A 14283-nucleotide genomic window follows, 5' to 3' on the forward strand; every position below is an offset into this window, starting at 1 on the left:
CTTGACCCTGGGTGAGGACATGGAAAGTTTAGGTATGGAATGACTTGGTGTCAGCAGCATAAAGTGTCCTGTAGACGAGTGTGAATAGGCCAGAAGAAGCTGAGAACCTAGTTATGGGCTGTATTACAGATGGAAGATTTTAGACCTACTAAGGATCTTGAATCTGGGACCCGAGACGAGGTTATAGATCTCTACAGCAAAGTACAGGTAGTCATTGTGGGACAAATGAGTGGTGATACAATATAGGCTAGGTTTCATGGTATGTGAAAATTGAGTATCCAGCTGTGGGTAGAAGTGACTCACCAGTATAGACCCTGGGTAACAACTAGGGGTACTCACCAATCTAGATTCTGGTGGAAGTCTAGAATTAGAGTGATACTGGCAAATAAAATGGTAGATACTGTGGGCATTTCTTAGTAGACTGGGTACTGGGTTAAGCCTACATATTGACTACAGCACAGGAGGATGTGGTCGAAGTAGGCTGGAACACAGTATTTGAGAAGATACAGAAGACTAGAGATGTCAAGTCAAACTGAGGTCATGGTGGTGGTAATATAAACAGGCTTGACCAAGGCAACAGACATGCAAACACCGATTATGGAATGGATTTGGATAACCTGCAAAGCCTGCACAAGGGGTCCTGTGGGTGAAGGTGGTTTTTACAGGTCCTAGCTAGACTCTGGATATGGAAACAACACAGATAGAGGTGGAGAGAAGTAGGCCTAGGCTTTACATTTCAACCCTGTAGTAGGTAGAGTTCTCTAATTAGGGTGTAGGTGCCATTCCAAAGCAATGAAAAGGCTCTTCTATCTAAGCTAGATATCACGGACTATGGAATACAAGGACCTAATGTTTAAGTAAAAGAGGGGGTGAGTACTCAATAGGTTAGATCCCGGTGGTACACAAGAAATTTTGGGTATGACGTGTGTGTGTGTGTGTGTGTGTGTGTGTGTGTGTGTGTGTGTGTGTGTGTGTGTGTGTGTTTATGCAGCAAAGATAGTCTTATGGTTGTTAGGGAACTGCTGGAAGCATAGATATTAAAGAGCACAGGATGAGGTGATGGGACTATGGTAGATTGTAATAACTGGAAATCCATAGAAAGAGGTCACTACTGAAAGTCCAGGCAGCCAGGCTAGATCTGATCATAGGCTATGGAAGCCAGAAGATATCTACTGGCATGTGGAAAAAAACAAATATCCAGTGGAGAAAATACTCACAAGCAAGAACAAGGGAGAGGACTTGGGAACATATAGGTTTAGAGCATTGTGGCATAAGCTTAAGAGTCCTTGGGATAGATATGAGTAGGCTGATCATGATGTGAGCCAAGGTGTTGGCTACAGCACAGAAGGAAGAGGTAGGGCATAATAAGACATGGGAATTAAGCACATGGGAAAAACAATATGTCACTACTGCAAGGTGCTGGAGGTCATATCATGACAGGGTGGCAACTAGATCCCATTTGACATGGAAAGTATGTTGTTTTATGTGAGCATACTTAACAAGCTTGACTCACAAAGAGGACATGAAAAGACTATGTAGGGAGTGGGATGCTCTAAGTAAAACAAATGGCTTTGATGATGCAGTAGATAGGGTGGGTCTTGTCAGGAGACTAGAAGTTAGCTACAACATATGAAGAGATTGTACAACTAGCAATGGACTTAGGATTTTGGACATTGTGGGAGGTAAGAGATCTCTATTGCACTGATTATGTGCCAATAAAAAATTGTACAGTGGCTATTCAATATATGCTATATCATACTGGGCATGCAAAACAAGTTCCCAGCAGAGGAGAGAGGGACTCTGAGTTTGATAAGGGGAGTTGTATGAAGGTAACAGTGTCTTATGGGTAGATATGGACAGGGCAGTCTCTGGTGAAAGCCTAAATGTTCTCTATAGCCCAAAAGAAGGTAGTTGAACTAGGCTGGGGTGTAGGATTTCTAATACTACTGAGGAACAGAGTTGACTAGGAGAAAACAAGGTGAGTCAGAATAGATCCAGTCTGTGCTTTTGGAATCAGAGTTTATCCATTTCATATGGAAAAAAAGTGTCAGGTTGTTGGGAGGTGTACTCAACAGTCTAGACCCTGGAAGAGGACATGGAAAAATCTGGGAATATACTGGGCTGCTAACAGTATCTCAAAGTATCATCTGTGAAGATGTAGGCGGAGAGGGTACTGACAGGAGTCTATATCTTGTCTTCCGCACTGCAGAAATTGGTGGGACTAGGATATGCTTCAGGAATTAAAAATGTATGTGCAATTTTCAGAATATGCAGGCACACTGACTGTACAACGAGGACTAGATCCAGTAGGTAGGATGTAGAAAAACATGTACCCACTTGTTTGTGGGCTGGACACAAACTAGGCTTTAGAGAAGGAATTGGGGAGCCTGGGTATGGATGTAGACAGTATCAAACAAAGGTCCTATTGGTGGATACTGATAGATCATGTCCATACTAAAAGACTGGTGTTGGCTATAATACAAAAGGAGGTAGCAGAACTAGGCCAGCTTGAGGTATTTGAAACCCTGCAGGTTCCTACTGCAAAGCATAGCTGAACAGACTATGTCTGAGCATTGGCACTATACCAGGCACTATGCAGGAAGTGGAAAATTCAGTATCTTGTGTGTGGGTGGTATACTCAACAGGCTTGACTAAAGTGGAGGACATGTGAATAATGGGTATGGAGTGGAGTGGTGTAGGTGGCACAATAGACTAAGGCAGTGTCTGTTCAATCCAAGCTAGATCCCACAGGATACAGCACAATATACTGAGTGGGTAGTATAGTCACCAGATTATAGATCAAGGCAGAATGTAAGAGATCTATGTTTGGAGTATGGTGGAGTAGGAAGCTCAAAATGCCATGGAGATGGATGTTATTAGGGTGGCTCTTTGTGGAATGCTCTATGTTGGCTATACCCAGGATCACATGGTAGTACTAACTTGGAGTAGCAGAGCTGGGACACTGCTGAGGCCAAGAGGCAGCTAGCAGATGCCAAGTTGTGTTCTTTGGCTGTGGGAACCAGAACCATACTTATCTGGTCAATGTGGAAAATCAAGTATCTTAGTGTGGGGAGGGGTCTTTAAAATTCTATACCATAGAGGAAGACAGGGAAAGTCTGGGAATATATTAGAGTAGTATAGGTGTCTCAAAATGTCCTAGCCATGAATATGGGTAGAGAGGGTACTATCAGGAGTCTATATGTTGGCCATAGCACAGCAGGAGTTGCTGAGGACTAGGCTGTGCTTTAGGAATTGAAACTCTGTGGAAGCATAAAACTACCTTCTTCAAATTGTAGTTTCCAGAATAGACAGGCACACTAGCTATGTAACAAGGGCTTGATCCAATGGTATGTAGAAGAAAATGAATCTACTTATTTGGGAGTTACAATATAGGCTAGACTCTAAAGGAGACAAGGAAAGTCTTCGTACAGAGTGTGTGGTGTAGGCAACATAACAATTAATGGGGGTGGGTGCTAATATGGTGAGTCTTGGCTACAGCCTGGATATAGGTACCGACACCAAAGGAAATGATCTATCAAGGCCAGAATGTGTGATTTAGGACCATGAAGAATGATATAGATCCCAAATGCAAGGTACAGGTGTCCAGACTGAGTATGGGAAGTGAACCTGTAACAAATCTAGATCCTACAAAATAAGGGGGAAGTATCCTATTTGCACATATGTGTGTAACAGGTTTGACTCAGGCTGAATAATGACATGGGAAGAGTGGGTATGGAGTAGGGTTGTATAAGCAGAGCAAAGGGCCATGTGGGTAGATATAGTGAGTGGATCATGGCAGGACCTAGTCTTTGGTTATAAAATGGAAGATATAGAAGACTAGATACAGTCTCACGGTTTTTGATCTGGAAGAATGTTTGAGGTCTGAACTCCAAAGCTCAGGCAACATTCTATATTGAAGCACTGTTTGTTCCATCCAGCCTAGATGCAATCGGAAGTAAAAAGATAAGTATGGAGGTAATGAAGTTTATTCACTATCCTATACTTAGCAGGAGGATACAGGAAATCTGGGCATGGAGTAGGGTGGTTTAGGTAGTACAAAGTGTTCTGTGGGTATATATGAGTATAAAGCAGTGGTTCTCAACCTTCCTAAAGCTATAACCCTTTAATATAATTTCTCAAGCTGGGATGTTCCCAAACCATAAAATTATTCCATTGCTACTTCATAACTGCAATTTGGTGCTGTTAAGAATCATAATATAAATATCTTACATGCAGGCTGTCTTATATGCAACCCCCAAAGGAATCACAAACAACAGGTGGAGAACTGTTGGTGTGGAGGGTCCTGTTAGGAGCCTAGATGTTGAAGGCAGTTCAAGAAGAGGTGATGGCAAAGGATAAAGAAGCAGAGAGGGAAATCAGAGAAGCATCACCTTTCATGATAGCCACAAATAGCATAAAATATCTTGGGGTTACTCTAACCAAGGAAGTGAAAGACCTATTTGACAAAAACTTTAAGTCTTTGAAGAAAGAAATTGAGGAGGATACCAGAAAATGGAAAGACCTCCCCTGCTCTTGGATTGGGAGAATCAACATAGTAAAAATGGCAATTCTACCAAAAGCAATCTATAGATTCAATGCAATCCCCATCAAAATCCCATCAAACTTCTTCACAGACCTTGAGAGAACAATAATCAAGTTTATATGGCAAAACAAAAAACCCAGGATAGCCAAAACAATCTTATATAATAAAAGATCTTCTGGAGGCATTACCATCCCTGACTTCAAACTCTATTATAGAGCTACAGTATTGAAAACAGCTTGGTATTGGCATAAGAACAGAGAAGTCGACCTATGGAATCGAATAGAAGATCCAGATATTAACCCACAAACTTATGAACACCTAATTTTCGACAAGGGAGCTAAAGGTATACAATGGAAGAAGGAAAGCATCTTTAACAAATGGTGCTGGCATAACTGGATGTCAACCTGTAAAAAAATGAAAGTAGATCCATATCTATCACCATGCACAAAAATCAAGTCCAAATGGATTAAAGACATCAACATTAATCCGTCCACTTTGAACCTGATAGAAGAGAAAGTGGGAAGTAGTCTACAAGATTTAGGCACAGGAGGCCTCTTCCTAAGCAGGACCCCAGCAGCACAGACAATAAGAGAAACAATGAATAAATGGGATCTACTGAAACTGGGAAGCTTCTGTAAAGCAAAGGACACTGTCAGTAGGACAAAAAGGCTGCCTTCTGACTGGGAGAAGGTCTTCACCAACCCCTCATCAGACAAAGGTCTAATCTCCAAAATATACAAAGAACTCAAGAAACTAGGCACTAAAACTCTAATTAACCCAATTAAAAAATGGGGTACTGAACTTAACAGAGAATTCACAACAGATGAACTTCGAATGGCCAGAAGACACTTAAGGTCATGCTCAACCTCCTTAGCGATCAGGGAAATGCAAATCAAAACCACTTTGAGATACCATCTTACACCTGTCAGAATAGCTAAAGTCAAAAACACCAATGATATCCTATGCTGGAGAGGATGTGGGGTGAGGGGAACACTCATCCATTGTTGGTGGGAATGCAAACTCGTGCAGCCACTGTGGAAATCAGTGTGGCGGTTTCTCAGGAAACTGGGAGTCAACCTCCCTCAGGACCCAGCAATTCCACTCTTGGGAATATACCCTAAAGATTCCCGATCATACTACAAAAGCATTTGTTCTACTATGTTCATAGCAGCACTATTTGTAATAGCCAGAACCTGGAAACAGCCTAGGTGCCCCTCAATAGAAGAATGGTTAAAAAAGGTGTGGAACATATACACATTAGAGTTTTACTCAGCGGTAAAAAACAATGACATCTTGAATTTTGCATGCAAATGGATGGAAATAGAAAACGCTTTACTGAGTGAGGTAAGCCAGACCCAAAAAGAGGAACACGGTATGTATTCACTCATAAGTGGATTCTAACCATAATTAAAGGTCTTTGAGCCTATTATTCGTGATCCTAGAGAAGCTAAATAAGAAGATGAACCTGATGAAGATTATTTAGCTATCCACCAGGAGGTAGGAAATAGACAAGAGTCCCAGGTAACCTCGGGTGCATGGGGGGGAGGGAGGGTCGATGGAAGGGGAGAAGGTTAGAGAGAAGGGAGTAGGGGAAGAAAGGGGAAAGCTTGGTGGCCTGGGATGGGGGGGGGAGGGAGGAAGGATGAATATGGGATCAGGGAAGATTATATTTCAACTAAGGGACCCATTTTAGGGTTTACAGGAGACTTGATTATATATGGGATCCCAGGTCCAAGGAGAGATCCCCCAGATTGCTCTCTGGACAGAGGAGTGGGTGCCTGAATCGGCCGTGGCCCATGTCCATACTGATGTATATTTTGCTTATCACCATAGATCCTGCATCTGACGAAGGACGGCGATACAGTCGGTGACCCATATTGCAGCACCGGACTGAGCCCCCCGAGGTCCAAATGAGAAGCAGAAGGAGGAAGAACATGAAAAACGAAATCAGTACTGCGAGGGATGCTATCACCCACTGATACAAGGGAACGGATCTGATGAGAGTTTACCAAGGCCAGTTGGACTGGGACTGAAAGAGGACGTGATCTAACCAGACTCTCCGAATTTGGCCGGATTCTCTGACTGTGGCTGACCCGAAGTCTTTCTGAAAAGCCATTGACTATGACACTGGGACCTGTTTCCTCTACATATAATGGATTTTGGGGATCCAGTCTGTTTGGACACTCACCTTCCTGGACCTGGAGGGAGGGGGAAGGAACTGGAACTTCCCACAGGGCAGGAAACCCTGACTGCCCTGTGGGACGAAGAGGGAGGAGGAGGGGGAGTAGGGGGAGTGGGAGGGTGTTGGGAGGGGGGGTGGAAATGGAAACTTTTATAATTTAATAAAATTTACTAAAAAAAAAAAAAAAAGAAGAGGTGATGGGATTAGATGGGGTGTAGTTATTGAAACTCTGTGGAAGAATTGCATTTAAAATGGCAGGTGCAGATAATCATTCTAGTGTTGAACATTGCCTGTAAGGATCAGGGTAGAACCAGAGGAATATGCAAAACCAATGTCCCATGGGTAGGTTATTCATCAGGCTAGACCCTAGTGTGATGTGGGAGTGCCCTCTGTGTGCTACTTTTCTTGGTTAATGAATAAAGAAACTGCCTTGTTCTGTTGATAGGGCAGAACTTAGGTAGGCAGGAAAGACAGAACTGAGTGCTGGGAGAAGGAAAGAGTCAGAGAGATGCTATGGAATTGCCATCAGAGTCAGATATGCTGAATCTTTGCCAGTAAGCCAATGCCATGTGGCAATATACAGATTAATAGGAATGGGTAAAATCAAGATATGAGAGTTAGCCAAGAAGCTAGAGCTAATGGGCCAAGCAGAGATTTAATTAATACAATTTTTGTGTGGTTATTTCAGGGCTAAGCTACCTGGGAGGCTGGGATGAATAAGTGGTTTCATGCAACAGTTGGCACCAAAATGGTGGACAAAATCAAACCTGAGAGGGTTTGAAAAGGAATTTTAGAAAAAAAATAAAGAGTTTAACACAGCTTCTTGCTGTTTGCCGGAGGCTTGCTATAGCTCCTTTAGGAGAGATTTTTCCTGACTCAGCCACAGCAGAAAAAGAATGCTGGTTTTGAAATGCTGGCTGTGTTGCCAGCATGACCTCTGGCTCTAGAGACATCTGGATGGGGTTTGTGAGCAACGTGCTAAGGCTTGCTTGGTGGCAAAGTGGACCCATCTAAATGGGTCACAGTGTTGGATAAATATACTTAGGCTTAGAAGAGAGGAGAAAAAGAATGTAGAGAGTCATAAAATAAAGTTAATGCTTTAAAAAAGGTTAAAGTCTTTAAAGAGACAGAGTACAGATAGTTATAGATGAAAATGAATAAAGAAAAATAAGCCACATAAAAATGGAAAATTAATAGAGTTTGGATTATGTGTATTATTGTGTTTTCTTTGAGTTTTTGACTGTGAAGGAGCTAAGTCCAGGGAAACATTTCCTTGTATGAGTTGCTGAGTTAAACCAGCATGTATATTATAAAGGTATCAGTACTTTCAAATTTGGGTCTAAGAATATGTTGCTTTGGAAAATTCTTCTCTTGTTTACACAGAAGATGAGAACCTGTGGATTGCTTCCAGACCAATATGGTTTCATGGAAAAAGACCCCCTGAAAGGTTGCTGTGAACACCCTCAAAAAATTACTTGGCCCAAATGCTGACTGAGATGAACCTAGTATACAGGATACACCATAAAAGATCTAATTAACAGTGCCCCCAAACAGCAGGAAATAGTATGGAAAAAACTATGCCTATATTTCCAAATATTGTTTATAAATGTTTATTTACATTTAAAGGGGAATATGCTATAGAGATTTGCATTGGTATGGATCTTCATTTATTGATACAAATTTAAGGTCAATTTTGTTATATGTATATGTATTTCTGATCTTGATTAAGGTATTATGATTGTGTAGTTCATTTAAAAATGTATAATTAAGAAATATAGGTTAATAGATACTCATCTATAATATCAAGCTTGTAGTCAAGTTAGTTAGATTTCATAGATATACATAGATATATTGTAGTTAGTTAGATACTCTTCAAATCTTTCAGAGACCTTCAGAATATGACATTTAAAATGTTTTAAAAATTTAAGATTATCATGACAGTGAGACACATCTGCTCCTTGTAGCACCAATTACTTTCTGAGGAAGATGGGCATCAAAGAGGCTCCTTAGCAATTTGGGCAAAAAACTGCTCTTGCCTCAACTGCTGAATTGGACATACAGTACTCGCAGAAAAATGACTGTTGAACTTGCCTAACGGTGAGATGATCCTTAGGGATTCTTCCTTCATGAAAGAGTCTGTGAGACATTCTGCAGGATACAGAAGAAAGTGACTGAACTGTCTTTGAAATTTCCCGCTTCATGGAAAAGTATGCTATATACTATGGGCCTGTATGCTGAAGATGGATGCTCCAATGGTACAGAAAAACTTTGGGTGACTGTCCAGGCAGTAAGATATCTCTGTCAATTCTAGAGTTTTGGAAGTTGCCTACAATGTACTTCCTGTTTACTTAGGTAGTATTATAGCCTTCTGAAGTCTTTGATGGTGTTAAAGAATAGATAGTTATAGTTTTCCTTAGTTATGAAAAAAGATAAAGTAAATATAAATATTATAACTGTAATTATTGCTTGATGCCTGTTATATTTAATTTTACTATGTTAAAACCTTCCTTTTCATTTAAATAGAAAAGGGGAGGTGATGTGGGAGTCTCCTCTGTATGTTGCTTTTCTTGGTTAATGAATAACGAAAGTACCTTGGCCTGTTGATAGGGCAGAACTTAGGTATGCAGGGAAGACAGAAATGAATGCTGGGAGAAGGAAAGAGTCACAGAGTTGCTATGGATTCACTGTCAGAGTCAGTCATGCTGAATCTTTGCCAGTAAGCCACTGCCATGTGATGATATACAGATTAATAGAAATGTGTTAAATCAAGGTGTGAAAGTTAGCAAATTAGATGCTAGAGCTAATTGACCAAACAGTGATATAATTAATACAATTTCTGTGTGGTTATTTCAGGGCTAAGCTAGCCGGGAGGCCGGGACAAACAAGTGGGCCCTCCTGCAACACTACGGGAAGCCTTGGGCAGTATAGGTAAGGAGTGAGATGGTATAAGTGGGAAAAAGTGTCCTATGGGTGAGTGTGATTAGGCTAGCTCTTGTTGGGATCCTATTAATTGACTACAACATAAGAGTAGATTGTGGAACAAGGTGGAGATGTGTAATTCAACACTCTTTGGAAAGCTAGAGGTAACTACTGAAAGGTATTGAAAGCCATTGTATGCAAGGGTATTGCTTGTGGAATACCAGATAGATCCTTTGGGATGTAAAATAGAAGTATGCAATTATGGTACAAGTATTACGTGTACAGTTGCGTCCTCAACAGACTTCACTATGGGCAGTCACAGGATGTCTGGATATAGAGTAATATGGTCTAAGCTTCACAAGTATGCTGTAGGTGGATATGAGTATGTCAGGTCCTGGTTGGAGTCTAGGTGTTGTCCACGTCATAGGAGGAGGTAATATGACTGGGCAGGGGCTTGGCATTTGGGTCCCCGCAGAAGTCTAGCACTCCCTACTGCCAAGAGAAGATGGTCAGATTATGACTGTACATTGGCTGAGCTATTCAGTGGAGATAAGATGGGAGGTGGAAAAACAAGTATCTTATTGTGGGTGCGTTTTCCAACAGGTAGACACTGGGATAAGACTCGGAAAGTCTGGTTACTGAATGGATTGGTATTGGAGGCACGTAGTGTCCTTTGGGTGGAAGAAGATAGATTGGGTAATGGCAGGAGCCTATAGCAAAAGCAGAAGTGGTATGTCTAGCTTGGGGCATGAAATTTGGGATCTTACTGAAGCCTAAAAATCCCTGTTGCAAGGGGAAGGAAGGCAGACTACATAGAAGCAATGGATGAGGATACTGTGCTGTATCCAAGGGATATAAAACTACAGGTATCCAACAGGGAGGGTGCTCATTAGAGTAGAACATGGGGAAGACCATAGGTAATCTAGTGTGAAGTAAGGAATTCTATCGGTGAAGATGGGTAAGGAAGGTCCTTGAGGGAACCTGGGTGTTGGCTATAGCATAGAACAAGGTGGAATGAGGCCTAGACACTGGATTTGGGATGCCATGGAAAACTAGAACCACTATTCCATGATGCTGCTAGCTAGACTGGGCCAGAACACTAGGTCTCAGGCTAGATACAGCTGATGTGGAAAAATAATCACCCCCAGTCTAAATATAGATGATGTGGAAAAACAAGCACACCATACATAGGGAGGCATACTCAAGAGGTTTGACACTGAGGGAAGACATGCAAAGTCTAGGTACTGAATTGGGTGGTTTGGGCAGTATAAAGGATGCTGTGGGTGGATGAAGTAAGGTATAGTCGTAGAAGGAACATTGGTGTTGTTACAGCACAAAAGGACGTTGTGGGGCAAATCTGGGACAAGGGATTTGAGACCCTACTGAAGCCTAGAGGTACACATTTAAAGGGGCAGACAGCCAGAGTAATATTAGATACTGGCTGTGCTACTTAAGGGAGATGAGGCAGATGGAAAAACTAATATCTCACTGTGTGTGGAATACTCACAGGCTAGATCGTGAGGGAGGATTTTGAAAGTTTTGGTGGAATAGGAAGCAGTGTCCTATATGTGGATCCTGGCAGAGTAGGTCATTCTGGGATCAGGCATAGAAGAGGTGATGTGAGATGCCCCTCTTAGGCTGTAAATACATTTTATTATCATTGTTTAAGAAAGAATCAGTTTTGGCCTATGGGAGGGCAGAATATAGCTAGGCAGGAAAATCAAGCAGAGAGACAAGGAGAAAGAAGGTGGAATCAGTGAGATGCTATCAGTCGCATGAGGGATAAGATGTCAGAGCAATTCCAATAAGCCACCAGGCACATGATGATACATATATTATTAGAAATGGGTTAATGCAAATGTAAGAGCTAGTCAATAAGAAGCCTGAACCATCAGCCAAACAATTGGTATTAAGCCTCCAAGCAATTCAGCCTCCTAATGATTTTTTTATAAGTGGTTTTGGGGACCAGTGGGTGGCAGAGAAGCTGGTCTAGCAGGAACAGGCATAACAGAGAAAAGTTTCCAGCTACATTAGAAGTGTTGAGACTAGGCTAGAACATAGGATTTGGGACCCTGTTGATGCCTAGAGGTCCCTATTATAAGGGGCAGACAGCCAGACTAGGCCAAGTATCTTTCTGTGATCCCAAGCTAGATCCATTTGATGTGAAAAAAATGGCATCCAGTGAATATGTCTGTGAAGGCATACTCAAGACGTTTGACCCTAGGGAAAGACATAGGAAGACAGAGCCAGGAGCATGGGGATACAAACAGCACAGCAGGTCCTACAGGTAGATGTGGAGATCAGGAACCTAGATGTTGACTATAGAACAGGAAGGGGTATTGGATTAAGCTAGAAGTGGGAGTTAAGGATCCTGTTGAAGCCTAGAGGCAAGTACTGCAAAGCAAGGAAAGTATAGGTACTGCCTGTGAGACTCAGGCTAGATCTTGCCTGAGTATGTGGAAAGTAGTATCGATAGCTGGGCTGAGTACTCCGCACAGTATACCCTAGGGGAGGGTATGAAAAGTCTGGGTAAGGAGTATGGCCTTTTAGGCAGAATAAAGGATGTGTGGATAGATAAGGATAGGAAGGCAGGGGTTTATAAATTGGCTACAGTACAAAATAAGGTAGTGGAAAGAGGCCAAGTCTTGTGATCTCAGACATTGTTTAAAACCTAGAAGACACTACTACAGGGTCCAGAATCGAGGATAGGATAATGCACTGACTGGTATGTAGGATAGACCAGGCAGTATATGTAAAAACAAACATTTGGTTGAGTGTTTGAAGGGGGCAGCCATCAGGCTACACCCCAGGGAATGAGGGGAGAAACCAGAGTGTTCAGGGTGAACAAAAAAGTACTGTGGAAAATACAGACATGGCCTGATAAGGCCATAGCACAGTGGGAATTATTGTGACAAGGCTTGGCTGAAGGATTTGGAAATAGGGAGAGGCCTACAGCCTGCAACTACAAAGCACAGGTGGCCAGAGAAGGTCAGGCAGCATGTGAAAAATCAAGAATTTATTAGTGTGTTGGTGGTGAGATATGATGATGTTGGATTACGTTGTGTATGACATGAATATGCCTTATTACCATTGGTTATTCAAGAAGATGTTTTGGGCAGTGGATTAGTAGAGTAAAACCAGGCAAGAAATCTGAACAGAGATATATAGAGAAAGTTGGCAGAGTCAGGGAGGTGCCATGTAGCTGCTAAAGGAGAATACCACCAGTTGTCAGGCAGAATCTTACACATAGACCACAGTCTCATGATGATACACAGATATACAGAGGGGAATCCCATATCAATATGAGCTATGTTTGGAGGGATGGGGACAAACACTATTTGGAACAGGAAATAGTTACTAGGTTTGAACTTTGGGAGGACATGGTAACTTTTCATAAAGAGTGGGGTTATGTACGAAGAGCAAATATGTCATGAGTCAGTACAAGTATGATAACTGCTGGGGACCCTAGATGTTGGCTATAGAAGAGTGGTAGCTGCTGGGATCGTGCTATGATTTGAGATCTGTGTCCCTGAAAAATGCTACAAATCACTACTGTAAAGTGCCAGAGTCCATTCATTGATGGTACAGGGACTGTTCTGTCTACAATAAATTCCTCTGAATATGGAAAACCAAGTACTGAGTATGGATATACTTCCCTGGATAAATCCTGGAGGGGGGCATAGGAAGTCAGGGTATGGTGTGAAGAGGTATGTGCAATGTTAAGAGCCCTATTGGTTTATGTAGATAGGGTTACATCTGGTGATAGCCTAGAAGTTCTCTATAGTATAGGAAAAAATATTTCAAATAGGTTGCAGCATCTTGAAGCCTAAAACACACCACTGTAAGGCATGGAGTCCAGACTAAGATTGAACATTTCTTATGGTTTTCAGGTTATATGTACCAGTATGTTGAAAAACAAGTGTCTGATAGTGTGAGATATTCTCAATAGGCTAGACACCGGAAGATATGAGAACAATGGTTGTGGACTGGGCTCATGTCAGTGGTATAAAAGGTCCTAAGGTGAATGAAGGTATTAAAGGAGGCTATATGTTCACCACATTAAAAATGGTATTGAGACTACGCTGTGTCACCTGACTTGGGATCCTATGGAAGCCTAGAGGCCAGAACTTTATTGCTACAAAAGAAGACAAGGCCTGGACAATGGTTTTGGTGTACTTATTAGGTCCAGAGGAATGTGGGGATGCAAATAATCAAGGGTCTCTGTGTGTGTGTGTGTATGTGTGTGTGTGTGTGTGTGTGTATGTACAATAAACAGGCTAAGCCATGGGGAAGGATCAGTCAACTTTATGTGTGAAGAGGGGAGATGCAGACATCCCAAAGAGTCCTGTGAGTAGATGAGGATAGGGCCAGTCGTGGAGTGAGCATAGATATTGGCGATAGCACTTAGTGCTGGGACTAAGTAGGATGTCAGATTTGGACTCTAAGGAAGCCGAGAGGTGGTTACTGCAAGATACAGGCTGAAAGGCAAAGCTGTGAGATACAGGCTGGATACTGTGAAATGTAGAAAAACGAGTGTAGGGTGGTGGTATACAATCACCAGACTTTAGCCTGGAGGAGGACGTGGGAACTCTGTGTATGAAACAAGACAGGGTAGGCAGAACCAAGTGTCCTGTGGGTA

At 42.0% G+C, this 14283-nt stretch overlaps 1 protein-coding gene across 8 annotated transcripts in view; it reads right to left on the minus strand.

Annotated features, from left to right (window-relative positions):
• Dmd (dystrophin) overlaps positions 1 to 14283 on the minus strand; it is a 2257783-nt gene that overhangs the window by 1626439 nt on the left and 617061 nt on the right. The gene's annotated exons all lie outside the window — the stretch shown is intronic.

Source organism: Myodes glareolus, chromosome X, assembly GCF_982192425.1.
Source record: "Myodes glareolus chromosome X, mMyoGla1.1, whole genome shotgun sequence".
Lineage (NCBI taxonomy): Eukaryota > Metazoa > Chordata > Mammalia > Rodentia > Cricetidae > Myodes > Myodes glareolus.